Genomic DNA, 25,518 nt, shown 5'->3' with positions numbered 1-25,518 from the left:
CCCAAAGTGCTGGGATTAAGGTGTGAGCCACCGCGCCCGGCCCCAAGGCTCAATTATTTATTCCTCAGCTAGTAGGTGACAGAGCCCAGATCCAATCTGACCCCAGAACCCTAACCACGATATTCCCCTATCTAGAAGGAGCCAGTTCTCTCCTGCCACCCCCACTGCTCAGCCTCCCGGAGTTCCAGCCACCAGCCATCTGCACCCTCCCCTCCATGTGGCATTGCCCTCTGTTCTCCTGTCCCCTCTCTCCAAGGTCCAAGTGGTCAAGGTCATCCCAAGGGTCTGCTGGGACCATGTGTCCTTATTCTGTGCCTTGCTGGTCACCAACCTTCCCCATCTGCCAAGGACCAATGTCCAGCCCAGGCCCAGGGGCAGGTGCCCAGGTCATTTTTGCCACTGAGTAAAGGGAGACAGAATGACAGGGTAAATTACCAACCACCAGAACACCATGGCGCCAATAGCATCAATGCAAGTGAAGTATATTTATCTGTTGGCCTGAAAACATGTCCTAGTATATTGTTCCATTAAGAAAAAAGCAGGTTATAAAGCTGTGTACAGCAAGAAACATTTTATAAGTGAAACAAAAGTATTCTCTGTTTCTATGCAGAGAAAAAGGATATTTGCCAAGATGTTAACAGACTATTTTTGCTGTCTTCTCTTGGCTTATTTTTGTTTTCTCTTTTTCAATGAACACCAATTAGTCACATGATTTTAAAAAGCAATAAAAATAAACCAATCCCAGACGGATTGTACTTCTTCCTGTCCTCATTTCTACCCCAACGAGTCTCCAAAAAAAAAAGAAAGAAAGAAAAAAAAAATCACAGTGCCACAGGCCCAGACCTTCCCCTCTCCCTCCTGTCATTTTAACAACTCAGTTGGGTAGGGAGCGTCTCTACTTACCCCAGGAGGCCTTCTGAACCTGACTGTTGGGAGAAGCCCACTCCTGGGGGCCTTTTCTCACTGACCATGCCAGGGCCCTGGAGGACATGCCAGAGCTGTCCACAGCATTGCCCCTGCAGGTGATGCTGCCTTCCGAGGGCAAAGCGTTCTGGGACGGGTCGGCCCCGCTCACGTGGATGTGCAGCCCCGGGCAATGGAACAGTGCAGAATCCCCGCTCCACTGCTGAGGTTACTATGGGCGACATCTTGGCAAAATGAAGAGTGAGGGGGAAGAAATCACAGAAGCTCCTGATCATCCATGAAAGAAAAAGCAATGCCTCAGGACTGGGCTATGCCAGTGCCTTCCAGAAGGCTCTGCAGAAACTGGGAAGGAGATGGGGACTGGCACTTCCTGGGCATCTACTATGTAGTGCCCTTGCAGACGTGATCGCACCCCTCATTATACACCTCCCATGGTACAGATGATGCCACTGAGGCACAGGAGGCACACGTCCACACCAGAGCACATGGGCCTTGACTTCTTGTGTCTCTGCTGCTTAACGTGGTGTCCTGGAAATGTCTCTGCATAGAGACACTGGTATCAGCTGGCAGTGTCTTCTCCCTGTGCAGTACATTGCTCAGACTCTATAGAAGGCCAGCTCCCCTAGAGCCACAGAGACTCCTCCATTCTGGGGCAAGAGTTAGGCACATTCCCAGAAGGGGGCTGCCCGTCCTGAGCCCTTGCTAGTTGAATGATAAAAGTTGCTAATGTCATCCTGTCTGCCTTTAAAATAGCAGCCATCAGAAAGGCAGCCCAGAGAGCTGGACTGCAACCCAGCAGAGCCTAAAGGGGGCCTGTAATGTCACCCCGAACCCATCTTCAAATCACACTCCCTGCGGTGGCCATCCCTAGAGACCTACAAACAAGAGCTCCTGTTCTTGGCAAGCCTCTTACAAGCAGGACAGATGCAGGAATTGGGAGGTAGGTGACCACAGTGTTCTTCCAGCTCCGAGCCCAACCATCTGGGTCACCTTAGCTGAGCTGCTCCTTCATGTCCCCAGCCCTTCAGGTCACACAGCATTGGTGTAGAGAAGGGGTCCAAAGCGTGTTGCCGAAGAATGCTCAGCCCCCTGGCGCTGTGTCTGTACTAAATGGAAGTCTGGTAACAGGTTCCAATTCCCTGAGTATCCTGGTTTGGCTGTACTCAGTCGAAGCGTGATTGATAGCGACATCCTGTGGACACAATAGATAACTGCATCAACTTGGACAGAAGCCGCAAGATGACATCCAACTTCCCTCATTACGTGGAGAGGAGCTGATTGCAATTAATCACACTCGTCATCTTACACAGGGAGCTGTCTTAGAGCTGGGAAAAAAAAAAAAAATTAGAAAAACAACCTTCAAGGCCGGGTGCGGTGGCTCATGCCTGTAATCCCAGCACTTTGGAGGGCCAAGGCAGGTGGATCACGAGGTCAGGAGTTCGACACCAGCCTGGCCAACATAGTGAAACCCTGTCTCTATAAAAATACAAAAAATTAGCCGGGCGTGGTGGCGGGCACCTGTAATCCCAGCTACTAGGGAGGCTGAGGAAGGAGAATCGCTTTAACCCAGGAGGCGGAGGTTGCAGTGAGCCAAGATCACGCCACTGCACTCCAGCCTGGGCAACAGTGCAAGACTCTGTCTCAAAAAACAAAACAAAACAAAAAAACCATCAAGCCACAGATTTCTCTGCCATCATCCTCCAAGTTACATCTATTTCGTTTAAATTTGTCTCTCTTCAAATATTTGCCTGATACAAGAGTCTAGTGGCCATGGAGGGAAAGTAATGTCAATAGCAATGTTAATAGCAGAAAAATGTAATGGGCAGTTTACTCTTGCCATGAATTTCACATGCATTATCTCATTTAATCTTCCCCAAAACCCAAGGACGTACATGCTCTTATCCCCAATTTTCAGATGAAGAACCTGAGATATGGTGCACAAGGAAAAGCTAGGTTACAAAACTGGGCATTCTGTCACCCACCTGTCTTAGTCCATTTTGTGTTGCCATAACAGGATACCTGAGACTGGGTAATTTGTAAAGAAGAGAGGTTTATTCAGTTCACAATTCTGTTGGCTTGGAAAATCAAGAAGCATGGCCTCAGCATCTGCTCAGCCTCTGGTGAGAGCTGCAACATACAGAAGGTCAAAGGGAGAGTGAACACTTGCAAAGAAGGGAAAACCCAAGGGGCATCCTGGCTTTATAACAACCCACTGTCTTGGGAACAAATCCATTCCTACAAGAATCCAGCCGTGCCAGGGTGAAAACTCACTCTCCACTGCGAGAATGGCACCAAGCCATTCCTGACAGATCTGCCCCCATGACCCAGACACCTCCCACTACGCCCCACCTGCCAACACCCCCACACTGAGGGTCAAATTTCAACATGAGTTTAGGTGGACACAACCATATCCAAACGACAGCAGATTCCATTCTCTTTAATCACCACTTTATGCAACTTCACTGCCTCTTGTGTCTACCTGGCCCACCCCATGCCATGGTAATCCCTCCTTCCTAGGACACTGGAGAAAATTCCACTTCCTGGGATACTGGCTTGAATTCCCCAGACTGAGTACCTCTGAGTCACCCTCTGTGGCAGCAAGGAGGGAGTGGATAGGAGGAGATTTAGGGTTAGACAGGCCTGGGTTGGAGTTCCAGCTCCGTGCCTCGCTGCCTCTAGCCATGTGTCCTGGGGCTTGTTCTTGAACTTCACTTTCCTAGATTGCCAAGTGTGGTGCATGAACCCTTGCCTTGAGAGGGTGTTGTGAAGATTAGAGAAATCACTTGCTGCTGAGTAGATGCTCAAGAAGTGAAGGCTCTTCTCATCGGCAAGATGTGCAATTTGACCTTGGGAGGGGCCAGCCTGGAGATTTCAGTAGGTGTCAAATTCTGATCTAACCTGTTTAGAAAACACCACTACTAAGAAGGGCCAGAGGTGGGCGGATCATCTGAGGTTGAGAGTTCAAGACCAGCCTGACCAACACGGAGAAACCCCATCTCTACTTAAAATACAAAATTAGCAGGGCATGGTTTTGCATGCCTGTAATCCCAGCTACTCTGGAGGCTAAGGCAGGAGAATCACTTGAACCCAGGAGGAAGAGGTTGTGGTGAGCCAAGATCATGCCATTGCACTCCAGCCTGGGCAACAAGAGTGAAACTCCATCTCAAAAAAAGAAGGGCTAGGATTCCGATGGAGGAGAAGGCCAGCCTTCTTGTCCTGAGGCTTATGATGTTTCAGAGGGGCTTGCTGATATATCAGGGTTCAAAGGATCTCCAAAGGGAGTTATTTAGCTAAGATGGCAGGGCAGAAACAAGATTCCAAGACTCTGTACCCTGCCTTTCGATAGAGAAATTATTATCCAAAGAGTAGTATCCCAGCAGGATTCAAGTCCATGCCTCCAGGTATCTTCAGAGACCCTGGTACCATGAGCCAGCCTCTGTGTCATTCAGGAAGCACAAATTCAAGACTAGAAATGGGGTGTCTGGATCCTAGTTTCAGCTCTACCTCCCACTGTTCTTGCAGACTCTTGAACTTGGTCCTCTTCTTGCCTCTTCAGGGTCACACCACTGAATGCTTCTCTTCTCAGTGCCTCAGTGATGTCTCTCTTTTCCCTTCTCTGCAAAGCAGTGCTGTCCTTCTTGCCCATTGTGCTCCACTGGCAGAGACCATAATGACCACCAGTTAAGAGATTAAGAAGAGGGCTGTTCATTTCTTTTTTTTTTTCTTTTTTTGAGATAGAATTTCACTCTTGTTGCCCAGGCTGGAGTGCAATGGTGTAATCTTGGCTTACCACAACCTCTGCCTCCTGGGTTTCTCCTGCCTCAGCCTCCCAAGTAGCTGGGATTACAGGCATGTGCCACCACACCCAACTAATTTTTTTTTTTTTTTTTTGGTAGAGATGGGGTTTCCACATGTTGGTCAGACTGGTCTTGAACTCCTGACCTCAGGTGATCCCCCTGTCTGGGCCTCCCAAAAGACTGTTCATTTCTATAGCCCCAGTCTCTAATATAGCATCTGACACATGGAAGGTGCTCACTGATGAAAGAGTAAGTGGGACAACTCACTATAAATGGCGGTGGGGCCCATTGCTGGAAATATCCCCAGAGAGACTAGCATTGAGGCCCCTAACCATTCCAAATAACGTTTAAGAATTATAATATGGAGGCTGGGCACGGTGGCTCAAGCCTGTAATCCCAGCACTTTGGGAGGCCGAGACGGGCGGATTACGAGGTCAGGAGATCGAGACCATCCTGGCTAACACGGTGAAACCCCGTCTCTACTAAAAAATACAAAAAACTAGCCGGGCGAGGTAGCGGGCGCCTGTAGTCCCAGCTACTCAGGAGGCTGAGGCAGGAGAATGGCATAAACCCGGGAGGCGGAGCTTGCAGTGAGCTGAGATCTGGCCACTGCACTCCAGCCTGGGCAACAGAGCGAGACTCTGTCTCAAAAAAAAAAAAAAAAAGAATTATAATACAGAACTCTTTCTGTTCTAAGTTACAGTGAGGCCCCAATACGACAGATATTAGTATTAGTTATCTATTGCTATGTAACAGATTACCTCAAAATTTAGTAGCTTAAAACAATAATAAACATTTATTATCTCATAGTTTCTTTTGGTCAGGAACTGGGGAGTGGCTTAGCTGGGTGTTCTGGCTTAGGGTTTCTCATGAGGTTGCAGTCAAGATGTCAAGTTGTGATGCACTCATCTGAAGGGTTGACTGGGGCTGTATATTGTGCTTCTGAGATAGCACACTCACAAGGCTGGCAAGATGGTGCTGGCTATTGGCAGAAGGTCTCAGTTCCTTGCCACATTGACCTCTCCATAGACCTCCCTGAGTAGCTTCAGGACATGGCAGCTAACTTCTCCCAGAATGAGTGGTTCAAGAGAGAGCAGGGAGGAGGTCATAATGTCTCTCTTATGACTATATTAGATCCACACGGCTGCTGTAACGAAGTACCACAAGCAAGATGACTTAAAACAATAGAAATTTACTCTCACAATTCTGGAGGCCAGAAGTCTGAAACCACGCTGTCAGCAGGGTCAGAACAGTGGCACATGGAAGGTGCTCATTGGTGAAAGAATAAGTGGGAAAGAATAAATCATTCCTTGCCTCTTCCAGCTTCTGATGGCCGCAGATGTTTCTTGGCTTGTGGCTGTATCATTCCAATCTCTGTCTCCATCTTCACACGGCCTTCTCCCTTGTGTCTGTCTACTCTGTGTCTCTCTCTCCTTATGAGGATACCAGTCAGTGGATGTAGGGTCCACTCTAGTCAAGAACAACCCTTGATGACAGCTGCGAAGACTATTTCCAGAAAAGGTCACATTTATAGGCCCTGGGGGTTAGGGCTGCAACATATCTTCTGGGGGGACATCATTCAACACACAACAATGACCTGGCCTCAGAAGATGCATGCCATCAGCTCTGCAATAGCAAGTGGCTACAAGGGTTGGCCCTGTTAAGGGAGGGAGGAGACACAACCATGTGAATACCAGGAGGTGGTGACAATGAGGGGCCATCGTGGAAGCAGGCTACCACAATATCAGATAGCAAACTGAACGTGAGACAGACTCCCATATGTAGTATTTACAAAGGAAATAATGGGGAACCAGTTGCATAGCACTCAGGGCCCTCAGCCCACCAAGAATATAAAGAGTGTGGAGAATGGGGAGAGTTTGGGAATAGAAACTTCCAGAGAGGGCAAAGCTATGCTGTAAGCTACCCCACCGAGGAGCTGAAGGTACCACCTTCGACTCAAGCCCAGTGATGGAGGCTTCCATGCAGCCACTTGGAGCTGTGGGCCCCCATGGGACTGTGCCAGGAGGGACTGCATTAGGATGAGTGAAGGGGCTGTGTGAGTTATTCCCATGGGCCAGATGTGGATCAGACTGGACCATGGCAGGAGAGAGGGCCAAGGTGGGGGGGTCATTTTAAGTCCTGTAGGGCCTCCGAGAAGGGCAAAGGGATGTCAGCAGGAAGAAGTTGCAAGAGGATGCTGAATTTCTGGGGGTTGAAGACGGAGTCATAGCCGTACCTGAAATGGAGGTGTAGAACAGGGAACTTCAGGAGAGAACCTCAGAGATGGGAATTTTTTTTTCTTTTCTTTTTTTTTTTTAGACAGGATTTCTTGCTCTGTTGCCCAAGCTGGAGTCCAGTGGCGCATTCTTGGCTCACTGCAACCTCTGCCTCCTGGGTTCAAGTGATCCTCCTGCCTCAGCCTCTCAGGAACTACAGGTGTGCACCACCACGCCCAGCTAATTTTTGTATTTTTGGTAGAGACGGGGTTTTGCCATATTGTTGAGGCTGGTCTAGAACTCCTGGGCTCCAGTGATCTGCCTGCCTCTGCCTTCCAAAGTGCTGGGATTACAGGCATGAGCCACTGCACCTGGCTGAGATGGGAACTTCTGAAGAACACAGGGAACCCTCCAGAAAGAGCTTTCACCATCTGCCACACCCAGAGAGCTGGCAATCATACAGTCAAGTAAAAACAGCCCTATTCCCCTGCTCCCCATCTGCTTCCCCGCATCCTCACCCATCACCTCCACTTAGACTCTGAAAGCAACCAGCAAGTGGGGAGAGGGGTATTCAGGAGAGAATAGACAAAAGCTCACCATGCCCAGTCCCTGGCAGCTGGCAGCCCCCAACTAAGGCCTTAACTAGGGCAGGAGGAAGAAGATTTCTCTTTGAAGAAAAATGCAAGTGTCATTTAATATCTTTGACTGGCTACTTTAAATCTCTAAGTCGATATTGGATTTTGTGACATAAAACGCACATACCTAAGCATGACCAGAAGAGCCTCGGGGTCAGCTGAGCTTTCAGCCAGGGGAACGGGAAGTGCTTCCCTTGCTTTCGCTCAAATGCACAGTGAGAGCCAAAGCAAACTGAGTTGCATGTTGGTTCTATCCCACATTCAAGGGATTGGTTTCACTGAACTAAGTCCAAGGATTGGTTTCACCGAACCCCCGCCTCCACGGGGAACTGGGCCTTATATTTCTTAACCCCTCACCCTCTGCCTCCCCGCCATGGCAGAGCCTTGACCTAGAGGGAGGTTCCTGAAGAAAACCCCTTCTCGGCTCTTGTGCAGAATTGAAGAACGTTTACTATGTTTTCCTTCCTATCTCTCTGGAAATGACACAAAGAATAACAACAACGAAATAGAACTCCTTGTCCCGCGCAAAACACCCCTGCCCCCGCCACCCGCCCTCCGAACTCTTCACCCTGTGTTGGCCTGACTTCACCCTGGGATGGGGAAACTTCCTGGGAGGATATAGCTGACCTGGGAACAAAACTTGTTTTTTTGAAAGCTTTGCGCAACATCAACTGAGTGGGGGAGGGGTCTGGGCAAGGAAAGAAGAAAGTGAAAGGGGGCACAGTGGGAACAGTTCTGCTAAACCAAACAGTTCCCCAGGGATGATGGAGCTGTGGTGATCTGATAAGTCCTTTAAATGTCTTATTAATTACTGGGGGAAAATAATTACTGAGTCTCCCTTCTCTCACTGTCCTTGCACAAGCTTGGTACTAGCTCTGTCCTTTTTTAAGAGTCAGGCTTGGGTCAGGCATAGTGGCTCACTCCTGTAATCCCAGCACTTTGGGAGGCTAAGGCAGGAAGATCGCTTGAGGCCAGGAGCTTGAAACCAGCCTGGGCAGCATAGTGAGACCTCATCCCTACAAATAGTTTTAAAAAATTAGCTTGGAGTGTTGTTGTGCGTCTGTGGTCCTTGCTACTCAGGAGGCTGAGGCAGGAGGATTACTTAAGCCCAGGCAGTGGAGGCTGCAGTGAGCTGTGATTGCACTATTTATTGCACTCCAGCCTGGGTGATAGAGCAAGACTCTATCTCAAAAAATAAAAATAAAAAAGAGTCCGGCTTTGTAAAGAAGGGTGCCCCTTGGTAGAAGGAACCAGGACAAGGCAGGAGCTGGGGCTGTGGAGAGTCCGGGGTCTGTGGAGCATGGGGCTGTGATCAGAGACCCACTAGGCAGGTTCTAGCTCCTAGCAAGGACCCGGCTGAGCAGAGGTGAGGGTGTGGAGGTGAACCTGGAAAACATGCAGAAGATTCTAGACACATTCCACAGTCAGAGCCTCTGGAAAGCCCACCTTCTCTATCACAAAGGCTTTGGGGAATAGACATCCTGATTCTCTGTATTATTATAGCACAAAGCATTTATCATGCTGACAATGACAGTGACATTTCAGGACCTAAACAAGCTTAGTTGTTCACAGCCTATAAGACAGAAGACTCCTAACACTCTTTATTTTATTTACTATTTATTTATTTATTTATTTATTTATTTATTTATTTATTGAGACAGAGTCTTGCTCTGTCATCCAGGTTAGAGTGCAATAGTGCGATCTCAGCTCATTGCAACTTCCACCTCCCAGGTTCAAGCAATTCTCCTGCCTCAGTCTCCCGAGTAGCTGGGACTACAGGTGTGAGCTACCACAGCCCGTTTTTTTTGTTGTTGTATTTTTAGTAGATAGGGTTTCTCCACATTGGCCAGGTTGGTCTCAAACTCCTGACCTTAGACGATCTGCCTGCCACGTGATTAGGTCATGAGGGCTCTCCCTTCATGAATGGGATTAAGACTTTTATAAAAGAGGCCTGAAGGAGCTTGTTGACCCTTTCTGCCATACCAGGACACAGAGAAGACGCCATCTATGAGGAATGAGCCCTTACCAGACACTGAATCTGCTGGCGCCTTGACTTTGGACTTTCCAGTCTCCAGAACTGTGAATGATAAATTTCCACTGTTTATAAATTACCCAGTCTAAGGTATTTTGTTATGGCAGCCAAAACAATCTACAGAGCACTAATGACATTTTGGGTCTGGATTATTCTTCGTTGCGGGGGCTGCCCTGTACATTGTAGGATATTTTGGACTATCCCTGGCCTCTATCCACAAGATGCCAGTAGCGCTTCCCCCAACCCCATGACAATCAAAACTGTCTCTAGATATTGCTAACTGTCCCTTGGGGACAAAATCACCCCTGGTTGAGAATCACCGCCAAGTAGCAGTCCCCATTTGTGCCCAGACAGCTAAGGATATCCAGGGTAGTGCTGGGCCACACAGATGCTAAGGGAATTTATACTTCAGGAAAAAAAAAAAAAAGAAAAAAAAGCCAAGTCTATGTGGCCTTCGCATCAGTTACTGCTCTCTTGGTTGCACTAAGTGACAGAAAATTCACCTCTAAATGACTTTAAATTGGGATGCTGTTTCATATAACTGAGCAGACCAGGGATTAGGCATTGTGCTGGTTCAGGCCAAGCTTGATCCAGGGATTCAAACAATATCACCAGGACTTGGCTTTATCTTTGCCCCCTGATGCTGCTCTTCTCCATAGCGTTTTCTTGTTTTTTTTTTGAGACTCTGTCTCAAAAAAATAAATAAATAAAAATAAAAAATAAACAAATTAATTTAAAAGTAATATGTTGCAAAATTCATAGATCCTTGTGAAGTATAGTGATTTATCACTGAAGATTTAGAATAATGGTAAAGAAGAGCTCCTTATGTATTTACTTGTTTATTGTGTAATCAATGCACACCAATATTTTTTTCTAGCTGTCTGGCATCATTTCCTCCTATTTCGATCCAGTAACTATCTCTTCATAACTTCGTATCTCCCACCATGAGAAAACAACAGCAACACATCCTTGTGTTGGCTAAATACAGGACAAATAATATTATTCTTTTAAGAACACCATGCCAATGTTCTATTACAGCCTTTACTTGCCTTTGTTGCATGCTATCATGGAATGTTTATTGAAGCTTTCTCTCCATTCTAGAAATTGCAGGTCATGTGGAAGTGATGTTTCGTGTTCTTTTAACAGAGATCCTGTGTTTCTGGTCCCAGATACCCTCTATGGCCAAAGCTAATGTTGAAACAGGGATGTTTAAACAAATAGCAGTGGTAACAAAACATTTTGGTTTTAAACTAAGAATATACTTAGACCACAAAAGCAAGTTTTTACAGGTTTTTTGTTGGTTTGTTGTTGTTGTTGCTGTTTTGAGAGGAAGTCTTGCTCTGTCGACCAGGCTGGAGTGCAGTGGTGCAATCTCAGCTCGCTGCAACCTCTGCCTCCCGGGTTCAAGCTATTCTCCTACCTCAGCCTCCTGAGTAGCTGGGATTACAGGCATGTGCCACCACGCCTGGCTAATTTTTGTATTTTCAGTAGAGATGGGGTTTCACCATGTTGGTCAGGCTGGTCTCGAACTCCCGACCTCGTGATCTGCCTGCCTTGGCCTCCCAAAGTGCTGGGATTACAGGCGTGAGCCACCGCGCCTGGCGGGAAAGGGACTTTCTCAGGAGATTCCAACTTGTAAGTGGCAGGGCCTGGATTCAACTAAGACCTTTAAAGCCACATCCTGAGCTCTGTCCACCATACTGTGAAGTCTACTTTTAGGGCAATCCCATTTCTATCTTTGTCTTTTGCATTATCTGGATTGAAAGAGTTTAATTTCTGTGTGTTTATTTTGGAGTAGGGTGCAGTGGATGTTTCTTAGAGCCTACAGAGAAAATTCTTGTATAGCAAGAAGTGTATTTGACAAAGCACTGTTAAATTTTGGACTACAACCATTGCAGATTTCTCCCAGGATTGCATTCTCACAGATTGCCAATGACATGGGAGCTTTCATGCATTATGTTTCTTATGCAAATAAGTTGACTTCCTTTTCAGGTTATACGAGAAATCCCCACTATTCCTGGGTTTTATGAATTATGGGACGGAGCATACAAAACATCACCAACCTTCTCACTTCTGTCCACCCAAGTATTTGTAAGTATTTGCAACAATTGACATACTTTTGCTATTTTGAATTGAAGAGGGTTTTGAGTTTTATTTGTTTGGTTTTGTGGAAGTTGTTTTGTTTGGGTTCAGAGCTCTCTGGGGAGAAAGATAAGGAAGGGTACTGGAAGGTATTGATGAGCTATTATCTTCTATGATGGCTTGAGAGGCTCATTTCCAGCCCCAGGGAGGGAAGCATGAAGGGCGATAAATGGAAAGAGGAGTAACTGTGTGAGGCTTTGTGCAATTAAAGATATATGCAACTTTGCTTCACAACGCACTTAACAAAGTGCAGCCAGTCTGTGAGAGGTCCCTGCTGCCCTATCCCACCCTCCACTTTGGTGACTTGCTGGCTTAGAGTGGCCTCAGGAGAGAAGGGAGAGAATGCTGCTCCCAGCAGGGCAACAGGAGTGACCACTACAAGAACAATGTTCTTATGGAGGCCACAGACACTGATGAGGTACCCCCCCGTTTAAGGAGCTTGTGAATAGCAGACCGTGAATGGGGAGGCTGAAGTGGAAGAACATAGCGGGTTTGCCTATGAACCTATAGGAGATACTTTGGGGGTCTCCCAGAAATAACTGAGGGTGAGTTAGCAGGGCAAGGGATGACTAGCAAGTTCTATAGACCTTCAGTAGGAGACCAGAGCTAATTAAATTTAGGTCTGGATGTCAATATGACCTCTTTGGTTAATATGACCCATAGGCTGGTAAAAATCTCGTACGGGATGTTGTGAGACCCTGTACTTTATTCCTGTCTTTTATAAGTCATTTAACTTCAAAAATTCTGTCTTCAGTGAAGATACCATGAGAAATGCTTACAACGCAGACTCTTTCCAAGTGCAGTTATCTGGGGCAGGCTGCCCGACTAGCTGATTGCCCTGCCTACCTCCCTGCTTCTAGGGAAGGCCTAGTAGAAGGAATCTCTTAGAAACTGTTCCCAGTGCAGCAGCTAGAAAAGTCTAGCTGCAGGGTTTTGGGGTGACAGGAAAATAGTTTCTTTTCTGTGTTAGGGTAGTGAGCCAGATATGACTTGCTAAAAAACCTCTGAGTGACTAGGGTATTAGACACAGATTTTCGCTATTTTAACTGAAGTTGAAATGAGAGGAAATATGGTGTAAACTGCAGCATAAAGGATTTAGATTCAAGCAATAAAAGATTTCCCAACATCAAAAGGCAACAGATCTCTGCTCTGGGCCCATCATTAATTTTTATTTATTATTATTTATTTTTAGAGATGAGGTCTTGCTATGTTGCCCAGTCTGGTCTCAGACTACAGCCATTCACCATTGCACCCAGCTTTTCTTTCCCTCCCTCCCTCCCTCCCTCCCTCCCTTCCTTCCTTCCTTCCCTCCCTCCCTCCCCCCTTCCTTCCTTTTTTTATTTTTCAAAGTCTTGCTCTGTTGCCCAGGCTGGAGTGCAATGACGTGATCTCAGCTCACTGCAACTTCGCCTCCTGGGTTCAAGTGATTCTCCTGCCTCAGCCTCGCAAGTAGCTGGGATTATAGGCGGCTGCAAAAAAGCCCAGCTAATTTTTGTATTTTTTTAGTAGAGATGGGCTTTCACCATGTTGGCCAGGCTGGTCTCGAACCCCTGACTTCAGGTGATTTGTCCACCTCATCCTCCCAAAGTGTTGAGATTACAGGCATGAACCACCATGCCCGCCAACACCCAGCTTTTTCTAGGCCATTTTTTTTTTTTTTTTTGAGACGGCGTCTCACTCTGTCACCCAGGCTGGAGTGCAGCGGCGCAATCTCGGTTCACTGCAACCTCCCCCTCCCAGGTTCAAGCGATTCTCCTGCCTCAGCCTCCCAAGTAGCTGGGACTACAGGTGTGCGCCACGACGCCCAGCTACTTTTTTTTTTTTTTTTTTGTATTTTTAGTAGTGACGGGGTTTCACCATGTTGGCCAGGCTGGTCTTGAACTCCTGACCTCAGGTAATCCGCCCGCCTCGGCCTCCCAAAGTGTTGGGATTACAACGTGAGCTGCCGCGCCTGGCCCTAGGTCCATTTTTAAAGGTAAATAGAGGTTAGCCAACCTTCCAGATCTAAATGGCTCCCTAAGTGTCTCTTCCTGATCTCCCATCCTTTACCTAAACTAACTGATCTCCTGTTTGTGTTCCCAAATCTTTATTATAGCACTTATAAAACCGTTCTGGGAACTCCTTAAGAGAAGAGACTGGGCCTTATGCTTTACTGTGCTCCTAACCGTTGGGAGGGACACAGTACACAGTAAATGTTGGTTGGCTTCATCCTAAGTGAAAAACTGGCTTGAGACAGAAGACTGTGGCAGTACTCATTAGAGTAATCTGTGTAGCACTGTTTTGAGCTTCATGTGTGGAATGGGGCTGTGAAGAGCTAGGGAGAAGTGGTTATGAGGATGAAATGAGGAAGCTCGAGGAAAATGTCTGTACAATGTTTGGTCTCACGCAGTCCCCTTCTACCCTTTGTCCCCTTCCTTCTAGCTGACACTGTATTGGGAAGCAAAGGTCAAGGGCTCTGTGTGAAGGCAAGAGGTCCAAACGAATTCTCAAGGGATCTAAGGGAACTGGACGGCCGATAAAACAATCAAGGGGCAGGCCCTGCACAGGGACTGGGAAGGCAAGTGGAGAAACCAAAGAGCACTAGCCAAAATGGTGGAAGAGAATTCTGGGGCTGTGGCACAACTATCCACAAGAGCTTCCTCTTTCCTTAGTGGAGTCTCAGTATAGTTCACTGAGGAGGAGAATCTAACAAATAGGCACCAGCTGCATCAAGGGACTCTTACTTCACACCATGGCCTGGCACCTTCCTGAGGATGAAGATGCCACAATTCACCAGCTGAGTCAATTCATGGGAAAGGGGCTAGTCAAATCCCAGGCTATGTCTAGCAACTGTCTCTCCAGTGGAAAAGAAGTTAGCTCAAGTAATCAAAGGATTCCCTAAAGCAAGATTTGGGACATGCCAAAGTCCCTCTTTAAGGGGAGAGAGGCAGCTGCATGGTTACAAAGTAGACAAAGAAAGACAAGGAGCTTCTTTTAAACTGGAATGTGTAAAATAGAAGCAGGGAGCTGTGAACGCCACAGCAGCAATTATGCAGAAAGACTGCAGTGCAGACACTGAGCAGCACCATCCTAGCTGATAACATCAGCAGCAGCAAAGGCATATTCCAACAAGAGCTGTTTAAGAGCTGCTAATTACTTAGATTCCAATAGGAGCCATGTCTTAAAAGTGATTACAGTTTTTGATTACAGCTTTTTGAACTGATTGCAGCTGTAAGCTATGAAGGCAGTAATCTAAATACAAGCAAAAAAATCCTTTGATCAAACACAAAGGAACTCTTCCAAATAAAGATACCTTTATTTTACATACAGATATAGCTATCTGTTTCGCATGCGTAAACAAGTGATTTATACACATCTATTAAACATATAAGCATCTACACTAAATTTTAGGTTTCCTGAGACCAGGGACCACACTTGCGCATCCTCATAATTCCTTATAGTATCTAGAAGGGTATATGGCACATAGAAGATGCTTACTGAATTGAAGTGAAACAATTACTATATTGATGATTTGGTCAGATAATCGTTGTTTGTTACAATAATGGCCTACTATAGAATAAATACTGGAAAAAGCAATACAAAAGTCCATTTTACTAACCTCAAATCCAGGAAATGTACCTTCTTTTCTAGAAACCCAAAAGAAGTATGGAAATGCATTCTTGAAAAGAAAGCTAACCACTCTACATTCCACAACAGAGACCATGTTGACTGTGCTGTGTGAGTTGCTAGGCAACCACTTGGTAATTCCCCATGTAATAGAGATGAACCTGTCATCTGCTTTCTTAGCTATGTGTGACAAGAAGAGACAACAGGTAAAGGACAACCAAGAATACCTGCACCTGGATGACACAGTCACTCCTGAAGTATGGTGACACTGGAGAAAATCCCCATGCCCTGTCAGAAGTTGCTGGAGGGTGAATTTCATTAAACTATTAGCACAAGACATTGCAGTGAATTTTCTTGGATTTACCCTGTGGGTAAATCCTGTGGGTTATCCCATTATACTTGTCCACAAAGCAGGAGACCAAACGCACCATAGTTCTGCATGGGAATGGTCATCAATTCAATAACAGCTCCAGATCAGCGTGTCCCATGATGCCAGCTGGGACGAGACTTTACTAGAAAAAAGCAGCCTTTTAAATCTTAAAAAGGATACACAACATCTTAAAGAAACCACAAGTTCTGGGTGAATAAATCACCCTTTTTCATACCTGAGGAAAACACTCTTAGCAATTTGTTTGCACAGGATTTCCAAGACACTTTAGACAAATAAGCTGCCTTGTAAAGACTCCACTCAACGGTAGGTATTGATATCACTGTCTTTAGGCTAAAAACACAATAATGTGTTGAAGAATGAATAAAAAATGTGTGAAAGCTACTCTGATGTTAAGCAAGAAAAAGAGAGCGAGCCAAGTGCAGTGACTCACACCTGTAATCTCAGCACTTTGGGAGGCCAAGGAGGATTGATCACTTGAGCTCAGGAGTTTGAGACCAGCCTGGGTAACATGGCAAAACCCCGCCTCTACCAAAAAAAAAAAAAAAAAAGTTAGCCAGGCATGGTGGCATGAGCCTGTGGTCCCAGGTACTCGGGAGGCTGAGGTGAGAGGACCACCTAAGCCAGGGAGGCGGAGGTTGCAGTGAGCCAAGACTGCACCACTGCACTCAGCATGGGCCACAGAGTCAGACCGTGTCTCAAAAAAATAAATAAATAAATTTAAATTCCACTGCAAATTTGGAAGTCTAAGGGGACTCATCTTTTTCATTTGAATTTTCAAAAGGACCCTCCCACACACAGATTAAAAAAAAAAAAGGAATATATGCCGGTAGGGGCCAAGGGAAAACATCCCCATCACCCTCAGCAGGTTTGCTGAAAATCTCTGACAGGGGGCAGATTAATTGGGGAGAAGGCACACGAATTTATTTAACATGTGTATACAGGAGACTTCAGAATGAAGACCCAAAGATACAGAGAAAATTGTTCATTTTTGTGCTTAGGTAAAACAAAGTATGGACAGCCATGTAGAAATATGATTGGACAAAAAAGAGTATGATCAAATGCTGTGAGGCAGAGTGGGGAAACCCAGCAAGGCTTGTTTGTCTAGCTACTTCTCGGCCTCTCTGAGCAGCACTCCTTCCTTCTGGGTGTGGGGCAGGACCCTCTCTGGAATGGGGGCTCCTACGACCTACAGTCAAACGAGGTTGTCGGGTAATTTCTTTATGGCCAGTTTTTACATGGCAAGGTGGAGGGAAAATTTTTAGGTTTTCTGGTTTAGAGAAAAGGGGTTCTGTTTCTCTGACCTGCCTTGGGGAAGAGGGATTCTAGTTTCTATGGCTGGCCTGGGGAGAGAATGGGACAGAGAGACAGGAGGGCAGCAGAAGGTCAGATAAAAACTTGCTTTTGAGGCTGCTTTCTGAGGCTTTCATTTTGGGGTATTGTTTTCTGAGTCTCATCATGCCCCATCCCCACCCCAATATCATATTTAAGTCTTTGCAAATTGACTGCTTGCTTTTCAGTCTCCTGTTTGAGATTTAATTTTGAGACCTTAGACTCTGCTATCAGGCAATCGGCTGTGAAGAAAGCAGATTCTGAATCGAGATAAAATCAACCAGGTAGTTCTGACGAACAACTGGGCATGGCTTCAACCCAACATATGGAGCCTGTTTATCTAACCTGTTTTGGTGCTGACTTAAAACAAGCCCAGCTGGCCGATCCTGTGAAGTGAAACTTGACAAAGGGCCATCCGGACTCCCTGGGGCCGGAGACAGAAGTACTGGCGTATGACGTTCTTGGGTATGTCTCTGTCTGCAAAGTACAGCCACTACATCTCTACTGACTACCAGGTTTTATAAGATTCTTCATGGAATTCCAAATAGAGTCAGCCATAAGCCAAATCAAACATAAAGGAGGAGGATTCAAGGGCATTCTTGAGTAAATTTCGGAATGGAAAAGACCCTGCAATGACTCAGAGGGGTGGGAGGAACAATGCAGGCTCTGGAATTTCTTTGCCAGAATGACAAGTATAGAGCAAAACCAGTGGGAGTCACAGTTACTTTCATTCCTCCTTTCCCCAGTGGCCACACACAGGTGTGTGCAAAAGGCCTGGAGGTGGCAGAGAGTAGAGCATGTCAGGGAACCGACAAAAGAAAAGGAGGGACAAGCTTCTGTGCACCTGTGGCCACAGAAGGTACTCACTCCCCTCCTTCACAGTGTCTTTTCCTTCTCTGGAGTCCTTTCAGTGATGTGTGAGCCCGCTGTTAAATGTTCAGGAAGTTCGGGTCCCACTGATAGCAAGTTAGTTGAACACATGCTGTGCAGAATTTACTTTGTGGGAAAAAATAATTAGATATAATCCCAGCCCTTAAGGGGTTTAGACTCCAGTGAGGGAGACAGAGAAGTACCCAAGAAATTACAAAACAAGCCAGTCTAGATCAAGCTACAAGGCACAAAGTGCTCAGTTTTTGTAAATAATTGCTATATGGAGGCTATTCCTAATCTTGGTCTTTGTAGCCAGCTTCCTATTACTGAAGAAACAAATCCCACTGAAGAGCTCCAATTCCACGTGGCTTTCTGTTGTGGTGTTTCTGTGTTCCCTGTCTTTTGTCAATCCCATGCTGGTGAACTCAACTGGGATACAAAGGCTGTTTACAGAAAGGAGGTAAGCCTATGAGGCAAGATACAAAGCCAAGGAAAACCTCCAAGCCAAAAATCAAATGCTTCCATACAGAGGCAAGTGAACAGCTTTCTGGGTGGCCTAGAGAGAGAGAAGGTGTGAGTTTAAATCAAAAACTTCAAAGCCGGGCATGGTAATTTGTGCCTGTAATCCCAGCTACTTAGGATGCTAAGGTGAGAGGATCATTTGAGGCCAGGAATTCAAGACCAGCCTAGGCAACGTAGGAAGGCCCCATCTTTAAAAAATAAAGATGATTAGCTCGGTGTGACAGCATGCACCTGTAGTCCCAGCTATTTGTGAGGCTGAGGCAGGAGGATTGCTTGAGCCCAGGTCAAGGCTGCAGTGTTGCCCAGGTCATGCCACTGCACTCCAGCCTGGGTGACAAACAGACTCTCATCTCAATAAATAAGTAGATGGTTTCATATTTATTTGGGGAAGAGGTATAGGGGCAAAGGGAAACTTCCCTTTCGACCTCTGAAAGTTTGCCAAAAAAATCAACTCACAAAAGAAGATTAGAGAAAGGGCATACAAATGTATTAATGTGCAAACATGGGGAACCACAGAGTGCTTACCCCACTTTCCAGTGGGGTCCAGATAGCCTTATTCAGGTGGAGGGGGAGACAGGGAATACAGGTAATTTTGTCGATTGGCAATAAATGGTTGCTAGGGAGAATGAATGGATTGGGCAACAGAGATTAATTTCTAAATGATTGTCTGAGTGAGTCTGCGAAAGAGATATCATCTTGTGAAAGCATCTGTTCAGGTGTGGTTACATTGTTGGTCTTTTCTGCAATAGATAATAAGAGGAGGAAGCCAGGCACAGTGGCTCACGCCTGTAATCCCAGCACTTTGGGAGGCCGAGGCAGGCAGATCTCTTGAGGCCAGGAGTTCGAGACCAGCATGGCCAATATAATGAAACCCCATCTCTACTAAAAACACAAAAATTAGCTGGGCGTGGTGGTGCACGCCTGTAATCCCAGCTACTCAGGGGGCTGAGGCATGAGAATTGCTTGAACCCAGGGAGGTGGAGGTTGCAGTGAGCCAAGATCATACCACTGCACTCCAGCCTAAGTGGTAGAGTGAGACTCTGTCTCAAAAAAAAAAAAAAAAAAAAAGGCCGGGCGAGGTGGCTCATGCTTGTAATCCTAGCACTTTGGGAGGCTGAGGCAGGTGATCATTTGAGGTCAGGAGTTCAAGACCAGCCTGACCAACATGATAAAACCCCGTCTTTACTAAAAATACAAAAAACAAAAATTAGCTGGATGTGGTGACACACACCTGTAATATCAGCTACTCAGGAGGCTGAGGCAGGAGAATTGCTTGAACCCAGGAGGCAGAGGTTGCAGTGAGCCGAGATCGTGCCACTGCTCTCCAGCCTGGGTGGCAGAGCGAGACTATGTCTCAAAAAATAAATGAAAAGAAAGTAGATAATAAGGGGCGGGGGTGAGAAACAATTGTTCTCCTTGTAGGGTCCATCCAATCTTTATGTAGATAAGGGAAAAATCTTTTCCAACATCTGTTGATCTCTAAGGGCCTTTAACTCAAAATACTCATTATATCTAGGAGTCATATTTTGGGGTGAAGTTCCTTATGCTCTTTTGGGGGAAATACTTTAAAAGTCTTTCTGCTAAAAAGATTCAGGATGAGGGTCTAACAGATACAAGGCAGCTTCTGAATAGTTTGGGCAGGTATGTGGGTTGAAATCAGCATATAACACACAGACACACACACATCCCAAATATCTCTACGATGTACAGAGAAAAAGATGACCAGCTGGAGGCATCTTCTATAGTATGTTTTTACAGTGCCCAGCCCCCATTCGTGGCATCCTCCTTTCCACACAAGTGCCTGTACCTAATTGTCAACTGAAGAATCACTAAGTTCATAAATTTGGAAGGGAGAGCTTTATTTCTCATAAAGGGTTGCAGCCTGTAGGCCCACAAGCTGGGAAGTGTAACCTTCAGAAGAAGCTGAGAGCAATCACTTCAAGGGAGGGCTAAAGCAAACAGAAATTTATGCTTAGCTGCATGGCCAAATATGTAATATTCAGTAAGCTATAGGAGTCATGAATACTTATGAAAGGAGAAACAACCATATATGCAATTGAGCTTCACATTTCTTCCTGAATCCCATATTCAAAAAAAGTGGTGGTGTTAGCATGGTCCAAGAGTAGAGTTTTTGGTCTACTTGTAATTGCCCAACAGGTTCTTCTTACCTACTGTACAGATAAAACCAATTCACTGAGACAGCAGTATTGCAGTAGAGAAAGAGTTTAATTATTGCAGGGTTAGCTAAGCAGAAAATGGGAGTTTATTACTCAAATCAGTTTTCCTGAGAACTGAGAGGCAATAGTATTATGGGTAATTTGGTGGGCAGGGGGCTAGGGAATGGGTGCTGCTGACTGGTTGGGCAAGAAATCATAGGGGTGTGGAAAATTAGTCCTTGTGTGCTCAGTTCTGGGTGGGGGGCCCACAGGACTGGTTGATTCCTGAGTCACAGATTCAAGTGAAGTCAGTCAGTTGCCAGAATGCAAAAGTCTGAAAAACATCTCAAAAGACCAATCTTAGGTTCTAAAATAGTGATTACCTATAGGAGCATTTGGGGAAGTTACACATTTTGTGACTTCTTAAACAATGGCTGGTTAACATTTTTATTTTATTTTTTTTGAAACGGAGTTTCATTCTTGTTGCCCAGGCTGCAGTGCAATGGTGCAATCTTGGCTCACCGCAACCTCCGCCTCCTGGGTTCAAGCGATTTTCCTGCCTCAGTCTCCCGAGTAGCTGGGATCACAGGCATGTGCCACCAGGCCCGGATAATTTTTGTAGTTTTAGTAGAGACAGGGTTTCTTCATTTGGTCAGGCTGGTCTCAAACTCCCGACCTCCGGTGATCTGCCCACCTCGGCCTCCCAAAGTGCTGGGATTACAGGCGTAAGCCACCGCACCTGGCCATGGCTGGTTATCATTTAATTACATCTATATTTTAGCAGAATTCAGGTCCGTCCCATAATCCCAATCTTGTGGTCTTTGATTACTTTTACAAAAGTGGTTTCAGTCCCTGAGCAAAGAGAGGGTTAGTTTCATGGAAGGCCTATTATCATTCTCGCCTCAAAGTTAAATTATAAACTACATGCCTCCCATAGTTAGCTTGGACTACACCCAGGAATGAGTGAGGACAGCCTGCCTATGAGGCAGAAGCAAGATGGAGTCAGCCATGCTAGACTTCTCTTACCGTCATAATCTTTGCAAAGGCGGTTTTACTCTGACATCACAAGGTGAAGCAGAGGACACAAAAATCCTCACATCCTCCACAAGTCAACCAAAACTAGTTCAGAGATGGTGGTCAGTTTTTAGGAAGGGACGCATTGTGAAACTGGCAAGCTGTCACTTTGAAACTGTAAAGAGGGTGGGGGAGTGCAGTCACTACTTCAGGTGATTGGCTAATGGGATAAAGGAACAGGTTGTCCATTTCTTGTTTTCTAGAGCTGGTTTCTGCTTACTCTTTAGGAAATAATTCTGGTTAAAGATTAACAAGGAAGGGGCATACTGAGGCATGTCTGACCTCTCTCCCCATCACGGCCAGACATTTCAGTTTTCAGGGTTTCTCTCGGGACTGCTTGGCCAAGAGGGGGTCATTCCAGTTGGCTGAAGGGCTTAGGATTTTATTTTTATTCCTCATAGTGCTTTTAGCTCCCCACTGGCCTCCTCCTTAGCACAGCAGGAAAGGCTGAGATATTACCCATTTCCACTTTAACATGGAGGATGTCAAGCAAAGTGGCAAGGACTCTGGAATTCAAATCCTGGCTCTACCACTTAACACTGGTGACCTCGGCAAGTGACATGGGCCTCTGTATCTGAGCCTCCTGCTCTGTAAAAAGAAAATAATGATACTACACCCATCTCATAGATAGTAGGAGGATTAGATGAATAAATGTAGGCAAATCACTTAGGACAGCATCTGGCAAATAATAAGCACTCCATGTTGTTATGGAAGAATCTGTCCTGGGTTCCAGAGTATCTTGGTGTCAAGCAATTCCTTAAAGGAATTTCAAGTATCAGCAGGAAGACAGAGGGCTATGTGGAAGGGGTTTACACTGCCTCTAAAATCAAACCTTTGCCTGTATATGAACAGCCTGACCATAACCTGAATATTATCCTTTTAGTGTACCTGCTCTGCCAAATCTTCCCCTAAAATATGAGCTAAGAACCAATCTGGCTTGTGAGGGCCTTGTCACCTGACTGCTAAGGGAAAAAAGGTCATACATCCCACCATTACTGGCCTCTGCTTCTGCCATCTGGCACCTGTAGATCCCCCTGCTCACACAGGCTGGAGCCCCTCTCTTCTCTCACTGACCCATGACACACACTTACCACTCCATCAAATCCTCTTTAAAAACTTATGAAGTGATCAACACCAATAATGCTAGATGCTAGATTCAAACTAGAGGATAACTATTTTACAGATGGCCAAACTGAGGTTCAGGAAAAGGAAATCAATGGTTCCCAAACACCAGTCCAAGAACTGCTGCCAGTCCTTGTGGTGATGTTTTCACCAGTCTTCAGCCAAACTGGAAAAATAAGACTAAAGCTTTAAGTTTTTCATACACCTGAAATTATTCTATTTTTAAATTGTGAGGTTATGTCCCATCTTCCCTCCTGTGTATACAGAAAAGATATCAAAATGCCCCTTCTTTTGTAAAATGATATCGATAGGAGCTGGGATTTGAAACTAGATCATCTGAATACTTTCACTGTCTCCTATTACATTTTTTTTTTTTTTAGACTGAGTCTCGCTCTGCCACCCAGGCTGGAGTGCAGTGGCACAATCTCGGCTCACTGCAGCCTTCACCTCCTGGGTTCAACAAGCAATTCTCCTGCTTTAGCCCCCTGAGTGGCTAGGATTAAAGGCGCAGGCCACCATGCCCAGTTAATTTTTGTATTTTTAGCAGAGATGGGGTTTCACCACATTGGCCAGGCTGATTTTGAACTCCTGACCTAGTGATGTGCCCGCCTCGGCCTCCCAAAGTGCTGGGATTACAGGCGTGAGCCACCGCGCCCAGCCCGCTTTTAAATATTTTTAAGTGACTTTAACTTTAAATTCAACAATTATTAAACAATTGTTTATATATATTTTAAATTGTACAATAGATAACACGCTTAAAATATCTTCAAATAAAACTCGGCCCATGTTTGAGTCTTCACAGTATCCTATGTAGGATTAAAAACTCAAATCCTCACATGGATAGGCAGGTTACAATTTCAAGAAGTAGATGGAAAAAAGAAACATTCGCAAGTCCCTAAATGTAGGATTTAAGGGCGCATGTCTCCCCCTGCTGGTTGTGGTGGTAGCAAACCGAGCCTTGACCGCAATGGTACTGGCGAGAACTTGAACTGGAAAGGACCCTACAGCAAGAACAGCTGCTTCAGAACCCACTATCCATCACAGGGTCCTTATCCCAACCAAGAGCAAAGAGAGTAAAGTGAGCGAAGCTTAAAGAATTTGTGGCACCAGTAAACTATCAATAGATGCTGATTTACAAATCTTGGTAAATTAATAGAAAAGGAAGAAAAACGTTTACGGTGGTTTAGCTATATGAAAATATTCACTATCAATCTTTATGAATTGTTTATCCTATGTATCTAATTATATAGAATCATAGCATAAAATAATCATAAAAATTATGCCTATCATTAAATTAGTCTGATTTGGTTCCATTTCAATACTTGTCTGAAGTTCAAGTTATTGGTACAGCATGGCTGTCTGCTCAAGATGTAGGTAAAGTCAAGGAAGTTTGGTTTATTTGCCCCTTCGGAGGACTAAGAGGGCCTCATGCTTTCGCATATTTCACTGATTCTTTTTTTGCTTGGTATGCGTTATGCCCTCACCCGCTTCCATTACTGCAAACCCAACTTTTAGCTGTCTTTAAAGCTTTACCTGCTGGTCTATTTCTACTCCAACAACCAAAGAAGAAAGGTTTTGTTTTTGTTTTTTTTTTTTTTCTACCCTAATGTTATTGCTTTGTTCAGAATCTTCTGGCACTTATCTCATTCTCTTTCATATTGCTTATTACATCATGTCTCATTTCCCATATCAGATTTTAAGTTATTTGAAGGCAGACTGTTTTATTTTATTTTGTTTTGTTTTTTAAGTTCAGGGATACGTGTGCAGATTCGTTACATAGGTAAACTTGTGTCATGGGGGTTTGTTGTACAGATGATTTCGTTACCCAGGTATTTAGCCTTGTATCTACATTGTTATTGTTGTTGTTTTTAATTTTTTATTTCCATAGGTTTTTGGGGAACAGGTGGCATTTGGTTATCTGAGTAAGTTCTTAAGCGGTGATTTGTGAGATTTTAGTGCACCGATCACCTGAGCAGTATACACTGAACCCAATTTGTAGTCTTTTATCCCTCACCCCCTTCCCACCCTTTCCCCCTGAATCCCCAAAGTCCACTGTACCATCCTTTACATCCTCATAGCTTAACTCCTCATAGCCTTTACATCCTCATAGCTTAACTCCTACTTACGAGTGAGAACATACCACGTTTGGGTTTCTATTCCTTAGTTACTTCACTTAGAATATAAGTCTCCAGTCTCATCCAGGTTGCTGCAAATGCCATTAATTCATTCCTCTCATAGTTCATTTATTTGCCCCTTCGGAAAACTAAGATAGTACCACCCCTCATGCTTTTGCTTATTTCATTGATTCTTTTTTGGCTTTATATGGGTCATACGCTCACCCACTTCCATTATTGCAAATCCAACTTTTAGCTATCCTTAAAGCTTTACCTACTGGTCTCTTCCTACTCCAACCACCAAAAAAAATAAAAAAATTATTTTTCTCCCTTTATTAATTAGGTTTTGTTCAGAATCTTCTAGTACTTATCCCATTCTCTTTCATATTATTTATTAATTACAGCGCATCTTATTTCCCATATCAGATTTTAAGTTATTTGAAGGCAGACTGCTTTATCCCACTTCAAAAGAAGGCAATGTATTAATAGCTTCATGGATAAAAGCCATGGTTTTTTGTTTGTTTTTTTGGTGAGATGGAGATTTACTCTTGTTGCCCAGACTGGAGTGCAATGGCATGATCTCGGCTC

General features: G+C 45.2%; 1 long non-coding RNA gene across 1 annotated transcript; it reads right to left on the bottom strand.

Moving 5' to 3' along the window:
- Window positions 1-461: 461 nt before the first annotated feature.
- LOC108586922 lies at window positions 462-8,087 on the bottom strand. The gene is made up of 3 exons (XR_001904932.3): window positions 7,700-8,087; window positions 2,907-3,051; window positions 462-2,116 (listed from the first exon to the last, which is right to left on the bottom strand). It is a non-coding gene; the product is annotated as an uncharacterized LOC108586922 (long non-coding RNA).
- Window positions 8,088-25,518: the final 17,431 nt, after the last annotated feature.

Source organism: Papio anubis, chromosome 7 (assembly GCF_008728515.1).
Source record: "Papio anubis isolate 15944 chromosome 7, Panubis1.0, whole genome shotgun sequence".
Lineage (NCBI taxonomy): Eukaryota > Metazoa > Chordata > Mammalia > Primates > Cercopithecidae > Papio > Papio anubis.
Note: the sequence above shows the minus strand (reverse complement) of the source record. Positions and strands in the feature narration are given on the sequence as shown.